Source organism: Vicugna pacos, chromosome 31, assembly GCF_048564905.1.
Source record: "Vicugna pacos chromosome 31, VicPac4, whole genome shotgun sequence".
Taxonomy (NCBI): domain Eukaryota; kingdom Metazoa; phylum Chordata; class Mammalia; order Artiodactyla; family Camelidae; genus Vicugna; species Vicugna pacos.
The window spans coordinates 14,310,189-14,321,190 of record NC_133017.1 but is presented as its reverse complement, the minus strand read 5'-3'; the positions used below and the strand labels follow the sequence as shown (position 1 = coordinate 14,321,190).

At 37.9% G+C, this 11,002-nt stretch overlaps 1 protein-coding gene across 1 annotated transcript in view; it reads left to right on the top strand.

Annotated features, from left to right (window-relative positions):
• Nucleotides 1-65: 65 nt before the first annotated feature.
• FBXO8 (F-box protein 8) overlaps nt 66-11,002 on the top strand; it is a 34,481-nt gene continuing 23,544 nt past the window's right edge. The window contains exon 1 of the mRNA XM_006203175.3: nt 66-436. The gene's annotated coding sequence lies outside the window, so the exon portion shown is untranslated. The remainder of the gene's footprint in view (nt 437-11,002) is intronic.

The window sequence follows — 11,002 nt, the reverse complement described above, 5'->3', positions numbered from 1 at the left end:
GACCCTGCCGAGGGCCTTCTCGGCGGCCAGTCCGACCCCACTGTGCAGATTCGAGGTCTGTCCAATTTTGAGGCTCTGCGATGATCGGACTGAGAAGTGAGAAACAGGGGCGCTGTGGCGAATCGGAGGCCAGGGAGATGAAAATACTTCTTCCTGGAGGCTCCGAACCCTGGCGTCACTTCCGGCAACAATAGGAAACGTCAAAAACTCCGCGGCTCCGGCAGCTGCAGCCTCAGGCGCGCGGAGTTCCGAGGGGTTCGGAGTTCTGTCTGGGCTTCTTCCCGCCGTCTCCTCCGCCGGCGTGAACCAGTAAAGTGGGAGCCGGCTTCTCCATGGCCTGGGCACCCGTTCCCGGCTGAGCCATTTCTTTTTGGCTAAAAGCCCCCGCCGAGAGGCCGAGTCGTCGCGGCGGCGGTGGGGATCGCAGGTCGCTCAGGTACGCGCGCCGCTCTCGGTATTTCAGAGCTCTTGCCTGTCCTCCCCCTACACCCCTACTTTTCTTCTCGGACATAGAGACAAGCCGGTGCTTGCCAGTTGGCAGAAACTTGCCAACCAGCCAGACTTTGGGACCAATGACAGTGCAAAGCATCTTGAGTGACAGCGGTGATGGCTTATGAAAATGAGGGACGCGCGTCAGGAGGCGGGAGTAGGTGTGTTCCTTGAATTCCTAGGCCACTGGGGTGTGGGTTGGCTGGAGACCCCAGGTGTGACTCGGCTTCGTTCTGAAGTAAAGCCGGGAAACAGCCAGCAGGGCTTTCTTCCAGCCCAGATGTTGCTTTTCAAGTAGTGGGGTGCTTTTTGTTTGTTTGTTTGTTTGTTTTGTTTGTTTTGTTTGTTTTGGGTGCATGGGCACCGTTTTCGATTCTTTACAGTACTTTCCAGGAATATGAATGCAGACACATACAGTTAAGGTCAGGGTGGATTGCCAGTTGCTTCAGCTGTTAAACGTTGGTTATAAATTTAGTAAATTCTTAATCTGTCGTCACTTGTTTGTTTCTGTGTGACTGGCCTCTAGTTTCTTACGTGGTGGGTGCTCAATTAATGTCGTTGGATGAAATCACAAATAGATCCCAATCCCTAGTCATTTAAGTGTTTTCTTTATTTTTAAGTTCTTTATGTATCTAATAATAATTGAATCTACTTGGTTTGCCAGGTGGAATTTTTATTTTCAAGGATCCTAGGTATTTCCTCTCCAAATCAATATATCACGACCTTTATTACTGCAAAGTGATGCTAATTTATGTTTTCCATTTCACCTTTTCTTTTTTTTTTCTTTTAATGTTTGGAGTTTCATAACCATATTCCTGAGATAGGAGGGATTCCCCTCCTAAGAAAATGGTTTACAAAATTGAGTAGATATCAGAATGAAAGTAAATTTTATTCTGTTTTTAGGTTGAGTAGGAAACTTGCCATTTTTATCCAGTTAGCTTGACATTTTGTCTGAGACGCTGGATGCAGTATGGCAGCTGGCGTTCCCTGGAGTGAGCAATCCAACAGAGAGCACCCAAGACTCTCTGTAGTCTTTATAACCTAATCTCAAAAGTGGCATTCCCATCCCTGCTGCCATATTGTATTGTCAGAAGTGAGCCAGTAAAATCCAACTCTGAATCATTGTGGAGAGGATTATGCAAGGGCGTGAATCCCAGGATGCAGGGGTCTTTGGGAGCCATCTTAGAGGCTGCCTAACACTGATACCGTGGCTGATAGGGTAGGAATAACTGAGCAAAAATATATTCATGAGAAATGCCTGATTGTAATGAAATAGACAAACTTACACAAGGATTATCTTTCTTGGAAGGTTTTTAGTTTGTTTTTTGGGTTTGTTTTGTTTGTTCGTTTGTTTTTTTCTCCCTACCAATTACCTGAAGAAAAGCTTACTATTTTTCTTGGAACGCTTTGCTTAAGGGATGATGTGTGTGAGAGGAAGGTTTGTGTTTTAGGGTCTCCAGGAGCAAAGCATATCACAGCTGGAGTTTGTGTGTTCCTTACTTACTGCTATTTCATGTGGCTGAAATTGTCTCAAAATAAACACAAGCAGAGGTAGCTTGTAAGGTGGAAAGGAGTTAGGAAAAGTTAGAGGTAAGCCTTTCTGGTGAAGAAAGAACATGGCAGTCTTTATGTTGGGAGCAGAGCAAATAGGGGTGGGAAAGGTGTGTCTGAGAACAGAAATGGGTCTTGTGTGTTTGTAAGCATTATCAGGTGGTAGGTACCACCTTCTCTCAGTGTGACCTAGACGCACATTACCATCACAGCTTTAGACAGTGAATCTAATCAGCATATTGGAAACGAAAGGTAAAGGCTTTCAGGTTTACTGTGATACTGTTTTGGCTGTGACCCACTGTAAAAATTGCCTGTGCTTCTTCCAGGTTTGAAAGATGTTGTAAATCCTTCATAAAGTATTGTTCAAGTTTATCTTTTATATCTCAGGTGCTTAATACCAGCCTGTGTCCATTCTCAAATTGTTGTTAATTTGGCTTTTAAGTTGGTGCTTCGTATCAGGTTCATGTACTTCATTTATAGTAGGTTACGGCCACTTAGCTAATGTAGTTTGGGCCCCTTCGACATCTGCCAAATTTTAAACAGGTGCTTTTGGAAATAACCCCATTGAAATACTTCCATCCACAAAACATCTTATGGTAATAACTAAATAAGCTAAAGCATGTATCATAATTTATTATCCATGTGATCAGTTTAATATGGACTGTTTTGTGTGTTTATTGTGCTTTTACATAGATGAAAAGATAGTCATTTTCCTTATTTCACAGTATAAAAACATTGAAGTGCCAAGAAATTATCTTTTCTTTGATCACAGTGCACTGAAATTAGTCATTCAAATTTATAGTTTTATAGTTTGTTACTCACCCAGCTGCTGTGTACAACTCTGTTTTTTTCCCCTACGTTTTGATTCAGATTTGGAAACTGGATAGTCCTCTGGCTGACCTGTGATAATGTGTCAAAATCATTAATATGAAGTCTGTGAAATGTACATATAACTTGTATTACCTTTTCATTGAATTATTTTTAATGTTTTAAAACAATCTACTTCTAGAAATTTATGTTCCCTATTCTTCATTTTTTCTTCAACATTTTGCTTTTCTGACATTTATTGATGTTGATTCTACAGTAAACTAAAACATCCTTTCTTAAATAAGTTTTATATTCGATTTGGGGCAAGTGCTTTCTGTGATGTAGAGATGAGAAAAGAGGTTTGGTTTTAAGTTTAGGCAGCAGGTTTAGGGAGTTGAGCCCTGTAATCAGCAATTTGTGTATTTTTCAAGAGCAGATTGCAGAAGGTTTCATAAGCTATTTGAAAGAAGGAACAAGATTTCAGCCGGTGAGCCAGGCTGGGAGAGCCTCGTCTGCTCATGCTGAGTAGTGATTTGTGGAAGCCATGAACACGGGGGAAAAGAGATGCTTAATGCACTCATCCGTCTCCATCACCTCTCCATTTTAGGTTAATTTTTTAGGATTTTCTCACTTTTATAGAATTGAAGAGTTTTATAGCTAAAAGAGACTTTTAGGGATCAAGGATTAAAATCCTTGTTTTCTGGGTGAGGAAACTGGGGGTTTGAAATGTAAGTGACTTGCCCAATACTCCCAACTAGTTACAGAAGGAGCCTGAATCAAGTGTCAGTCTCTTTTCATTGCTAGCTGTTTTCTCATCTCATTATTGACTTTCCTCCCATTTTGGGCTGCCATCAATATTTATTTTATTTTAGTACCTTGTCTGATTTGTATAAAAGCAATTCAGTGAGAATTACAGTTTCTGTTTTGTTTTTTAATTCCACAGCCCTCGTAGGAATGGCCACTGTGGTTGGTGGGCACGGAGCGTGGTGGCCCCAAGGAGGGGGGTTGGGATATGCTGCCGTGGCCGCTGCTGATTACAGTTGGGTTGAGTAAGGAGTGCAGTCAGAGAATCAGCGCGATTAAAACCAATGCTGGTGAGAAGTCTGATTATTTTATTTTAAAGTTTAAGCAGACGGTGGAACATTTCTTGCTAAAGAAACTGAAGAAATTAAAGAAGTGAAATTAAATAAGCCCCAAATTCTCCACTTTCTGGTTACATTTCAAATAACACATCTTAATTTTTACATTTGTTTAGATGCCATTTGGTAACCACTCGTTGTAAAATCAAATTAAAGAACAGGAAAAAACCTTCAGGAAACAAAGTAATATTGTAAATCTTTTTGAATTAAAAAAAAAACACCCTACAAATGGTATGCCTCTTAGTAACAAAAACTGCTCTTGCAGGACCAGATCTTTAAATTTAATGAGTAGGGTTTTTTTTTTTATGTGTTTAATGTACCCTGTGACCTCTTAGTACTTAGCTATTTCCCCTTTCTCCTCAGAAAGACCTCCTTGTGGACTTACCCTTCCTCCATTTCTCTACGGTTGTTGGCCTTTCAGTGTTAGAAGTGTGATTGGTTATCAGGTTTTTTCTTTTCTTTTCTTTTCGTCCCCCCTCTGCTGAGTCTGTTCTAAACGACTTTGGTGGTCTGTTCTCTTGGAAGTCGAGAAATAAATTCTGGGCTGCCAATTTGATTATAAGTGTCTCATAGAAAGTATTTTCTCACAGAATGTCCCGTGCTCTTGTGCCACTGAATGATATCACAGGATAACACTTGATGTTTTTTCTAAAACCTAAAGTAATCAAAAATCTAGTTGTTACTTTCCAGTTGGAAAACAATTGAAAATTTCTAAGAAAATATAAATGAGTGAACTGCCTCATATTTAAGTCTTAATAGAATTTGCACTTTAGAGATAACGCTCTTGGTACACATGTTAGATCTTTATCTGAGAGGGGAAATTTCTTATTCATAAATTCTGCTGTTTAGACACTTAAGAAATACTGAAGAAAAGTAACCATTCATACTGAGTATTTAATTTAGCTTATTCATGTCACTCATCAGTAACCAGTGACTTGACACTGCTTGCTCAGGAAGAGGCTTTGTGGGATCAGTTTGCTTCAAACAAAAGCATGTAAAGCAGGATGCTTTTTTGAGACCTCCAGACTGCTTTGTGCTCTTCTGGTCATCTGCTGCGTGTCATCCACCCACCTAATTGATGTATGAACCATTCTTTTTTTTTTTTTTAACTTATTCATTTGTTTATTTTAATGGAGGTCCTAGTGCATGCTAACCATGTGCTCTACCACTGAGCTACACCCACCCCTAAACCATCCTTTATTACATATAGTCTTTTCCACAGCATGTGCTGTGTGAGTGCTCAGTGCCATAGAATTACTGAAAGCAGTAGTGCGGTATGTTCTCATAGAATAGTACTTCATTTGATGTTTAACTTGCTGCATAGGAATGTTTTGATTAAAGCTACTTAATATATTTTACAGATAATTTTATATTAGATGTACCAACAGCCATTAATAAAGTAATCGCTATCATTCTTTTGTGGACATACCTGACTCTTGAAAAGAGAACAAGATATTGCAAGTACCATCAGTCAAAAAACAATTCCATCTCTAAGAAATGTAGCCATCTACTGGAAGTAAATAGAAAAGTATTATTCTCCTAAGTGATAGTAATGAACTTGATAGAGTTCTTGGTAATTAATCTAATCTATTCTGCTCTCTGAGGGGAAGTGCCTTTGTGCTAGTTACAACAGATTCATGTCGACTACAACTGTATTTCTTTTTTTAAAAATGAGAAAACTACATCCAAAATCATGTCGGAGAAGTGTAGCCGTCCCTTAGATTTTTGTGTTAGAAAGAAGTGAGTGAGTCAGGACAGAGACACTGCTTTACCAGTTAAAATATGCTATCTTCATGAAGGCTCATAGCAGTCCTGTATAATAGGAGTGATTCCCCCATTTTATAGGCTGCCGAGGGTCAGAAACCTTGTCTGAAATATCTAATAAGGTAACACAACATGTGGTGTACTTGGAACTCCAATTTTAGATTCACCCTCCAGAGTAGCAGTGTCAAGAAAACCTACACATTTCTCTCAAGCAGACATCATATAGCCCACATTCTCTAATCTCAGCATGATAAAACTAGAAATTAATTTTAAAAACCAAAAGACCTAAATATTTAAAAAGTCTCTCCTTAATTACTCAGTCAGTGTGTAATTAAAGTACTATTATTAATGTTGCTGTCATTTTAATAGAAATAAGAATATATAAGTAGGAGATTTAAACAGCTTACTGTGGTATTTAAGATATTTTTAACAAATTAGATCATTATTCTTAGACATATTGTAAAATTATTTGAAGCAATCCAAATTAAATCACATTAGTTTATGTACTTGGATTTTTAATGAGTAATTAAACCAATTTTATTTGATATATTTTGCATTTATGCTATTTTTTTTTATTAGACCACGTAAGAGACATTTATACCTTTTGCATTTTATACTCAATTATTGATACATCCTGGGTAAATAGTCAAGCATTTTTATAGAATTTGTATCTTTAAGAATTTAGTCCTTGACTCTGTCTTCTTTGATCTTTATAGGAAATTCCATGAAGTCAGAGATGATTCAAAGGTGATAGATTTTTAATAGTTGGATTTTCTTGAATCTAAAATAATTACTGTTTGTCAAATGACACTAGACTTGCTGTGTCCTTCGTCACCCTCTTTAGAGTGTTTATATCAGAGCCTTTAATTCTTGAAAGCACTTTATTGAGGTATCATTTACATACCATAAAATTCACCCATTTCAAATGTACAATACTCTGCCCCTTCCCCCTTTTTTGAGTTACTTGTAGATACATATGCATTTGCAAGAAATATACTGAGAGATCTCTTGTGGTTTGTCTAGTTTCCCTGGGTGTTAACATACTGCAAAAGCACAATATACTATCACAACCAGGATGTTGACATTAATCCACTGCACCTGTCTTGTTCAGAATTCTGTCCCCCCCCCTTTTTTTTTTTACTGACACGTGTATCTGTATGGATGAAATTCTGCACAAGTTCACACATCCAGCATCACAGTCAAGACACTGAACAGTTCAAACACCACTGGGATCCCTCATGCTGCTGTTGTATAACTACACCTCCCTCCCTCCCGGGTGGTGAAGCTGAGCATCTTCACGTGCTCCTGGGTCATTTGTACATCCTCTTTGGCAAAATACCTGTTCGTGTCTTATGTTCATTTTTTAATTGTATTGTTTGATTATTTTCTACTGTTGGGTTTGAGAATTATTTATATATTCTAGGTACTAGTCCTTTGTCAGATATGTGGTTTGCAAATATTTTCTTAGTCTGTAGCTTATGTTTTTGTCTTCTTCACATGAGCTTTCAAAGAGCAAAAGTTTTTAATGTTATTGAGGTCTGCTTTATCAGTTTTTATTCTTAGGTATCATGACTTTGATGAACTCTTTTCCTAGACCTAGATCTCTAAGACTTCCTGCTTTGTATTTTCTAAGAGTTTTATCATTTTATGCTTAGCATTTAAGTCTATGATCTATTTTGAGAAAATTTTTGAAAGATGTGAAGTTAAGGTCAAGGTTCAATCTAATTCAGTTTTTTCCCATTGTTTACCATTCACCCAGTCAACAAATATTTTCTGAATACTTCTTAGGTCTAAGGCACTGTGTTTGGTACTGGATTTTTCCATGTAGCCTATTGTGCTGAGCCAGTTCCCCATTTTAGTACTTACAGGCAGTTCTCGCTTTACATGGTACCATGTTAACTGAAGCGTGTGCATAGAAGAACGGTGGTCTTGCTGTGCACAATCCCGTGGAACTGTTATCCCGTAGTGAGCAGGTGTTATATGAGGCAAGGACTGTCTATGTATGTATCTTAATTTTTATTTCTTTTAATAAACAACAATAAAGCACAATATGATAGATGAGTTCCACAGTTGTTATTGTCTTAATGAACATGTGTTTGAGTAATTCGTGTTTTATAATCAAGAGATATGCTTAAAAATGCAAATCTCAACAATTGTAACGTTGATTTCAAAGATCTGAGAAATTAACATGCTATTCTCCAAGCTCTTTATAATTCGATTTCCTGGGGATGTGAAGATGTCATAAAGATCTATAGAGGAAGTTTCTTCTTGTTAATCAACAGATACATTTTGTAATACTGCCTGAAGGACCTCTGACATGTTGAATCTTCCCACGAAGTCTTGAACTTTTCATCTCTAGAAACATACAATAGTGATTAAAGTTGACAGTTGTACTTAGCTGCAAAAAACGTGTCTCTGTTATTACTGACTGATGACTAAATACTTGACATTATTTGCCAAACGAAGTGTGTCAATCTAAGGGAACTTGGTTTCTTCTAACTTTATACGTTTACTAGTTGTTATTTTTTCTCCTAGCAAAGGTAAATGACATCTCTCCAAATTCACAGATCCTAAATTAGTTAAATTTAGAATGAGGATTATAGCTACTCAGATAATTAGATTTAGAATAATCAGGTGTACTCTGAAATGGGGGACCCAAAATAAGGCTTATCATCTAAAGGGGGTTGAGTGGGGACTGCAGAACTAGCTGTGGTAGATTACCTGTAGGTTAGGTCCTCTCAGTGGTAACCCCTCTAAGCCCCAGGGGAGAAGAGTTATTCGCTGTTATTTTCTGACGGGATAATGAGGACCACAGACTTCAGGCTAATCGGATTCTGTGCCGGAGTTTGAACCAGATCTTTTTTTTCACATCAAAGCCTGTGTGCTTTCCACAAGAACAGTAGCCTGCAAGAGAAGTTGCAGCAGGAGCAACAGAGGAGATGAGAAGCAATGATGGGGGTGAAAGAGATGAGAGCTAGTGATGGGGAAACAGATGGGAGGCTGCCTTTGCCATCTGTGGATTCCGATGGTTTGGGGCATAAGGTTTGGCGTCAAGAATAAAAGCTTGGAGCTCAGAGAGACAGACCTGAGTTTGAATCTGAAAATTTCCATTCACCGGCTCTGAGACCTTGTGCAAAGTTGTTTAACCTCTCTAGGTCACTATTTCCTTAGCTATAAACTTAGAGTAATATCAACCCATTAAGGTTGTTGTGAGGATTAAAATGGGATAATTAACATATTAATTAACTTCAACAGTGTTTGGTATAGAGTTAGTATTAAATAAATGGTGGTTTATAGTATAAAATAATATTGTTTAATGTTTATATTATTAAATATTATGTAAACAATGTTGTATACATAATATTATGTATGAAAGAAGGGACACACACACCTGGGAATTCCAAGCCTTAAATCTGCACAAGGGGTATTTTTCTCCTACTTTCTTTAAAAAAATTTTCTCCACCCTTTAAAATAAATATTTCTATCAAAACTGGCAAAAATAATTTTTAGTAAGTATTTTCAGGTTTGCTTTGACAGGGCTCTCCTACTCTTAAACTGCAGTGCTGAGCACTTAGCTCCTTAGTGATGGTTTTCAGTCTGGGGACACTAAGCATGTAGGACAGTAATTCTTAAACTTAGTGCACATCAAACTCAGACACTTATTGTCAAATTCACATTCTTGGATTCCTCAACCAGGAGATTTCCGTTTACAGAAAGTTGGTAAGATTAGTAAAAATAACTAGTGTGTACCTTTTACCCAGATTCACCAATGTTAAACATTTTGCCAAACTGTATCATTCTTTCTATACAGAGATGGATGTGTCTGGTTTTCGAATCCATTTGAGACGAGGTTATGTACAATCTGCCTTAATGCTTCAGTGTGTTTCCATGAACAAGAATATACTCTGACAAAGCCTCTATGCAGTTATCAAATTCAGAAAAGTTCACACTGAAACGGTGTTTTAATCCAGTCCTCAGCCTGTATGTCTAACTTTTCAGTTATCCCAATAATGCTCTTTATAGCTCTTTTTTCCCCCTAGTATAAGGGCCAGTCCATATACTGCATTTAGATGTCGTGGCTTTTAGTCTCCTTCATTCTGGAATGGCTCCTTTCTTTAGCTTCACAGAATTGGCAATTTTGAAAGAAACAATTCATCTACAGACTCCCTTTGGCTTTCTCTGTTACTCCTCATGATTAGATTCCAGTTACACATTTTTGGCTGGAGTCCTGTGTCGCTGATGTTGTGTCCTCCTCAGGGCATCACATCCAGAGGCACGTGATGTCCATTTGTTTCTTACTGGTGAATGTTACGTTTGAACATTTGGTTAAGTAATACCTAATTTCTTAATTTCTTTTTGTAATTAATGAGTAATATGTGGGGAGATACCTTGAGACTCTATAAATCTTCTATTCTTTATCAAACTCCAGATTCAGCACCCACTGATAATTCTTGCCTGAATTGTTTTTTCTGTGATGATTGTAAAAGGATGATTTTTCTAACTCTGTTATCCCTTCTGTCTTTATGAGTCAACATTTTCCTGTAAGGAAGAACTCTCCTTTCTTCTTTATATATGTATTTATTATCAGTGTAGATACACACATGGATTCTTTTTGTATGTGATGGGTTGTATCCATTACTGTCCTTATTTACAACAAACTTTATTGAAAATACAAAACTTTGTGTTTTTTTAATTCAAAACTCTTTGCATATTCAGTGATTTCATTATGTAGCTCATTTTTTATGACTGAATAATTGGCATGAATGACAAATAACTAAAGGAGATGAAAAATTGTGTCTCTTCGGCAGGCAGAGCGTCAAGATAATTGAAGTATCATTAAGTTTTACTAAAGTGCTCATTATTTTCACTCTATGAGAATATTGTTTCGTCAAAACAAACTAGCTAACATTTTATCATTAACTGTGGAGTGAACTTTGTATGCAGTATCTCATTTAATACAACAGCTCTTTGAGCTGTATGTATTATTACATAATATGCAAATTGTCACCCTAGCTGTGAAGAAGTCAAAGCTCAGAATAGTCAGTAAATCCCCCAGGTGCTGTAAGTGGTGACCAGCGGAGTCAGGACTTGAACTTCAGTGTGTTCAACTTCAGAGTCCACAGCACCGTGCTTCCTCCATGACTTGCTTCACAACTTCTGCAGTGGGTCTCGTGTCCTTTGAAGAGTTTTATCACTTTTCTGGCCGTTCTGCCCACATCCCACACTACTGCTGCCTTAAGGAAGATTGGGAG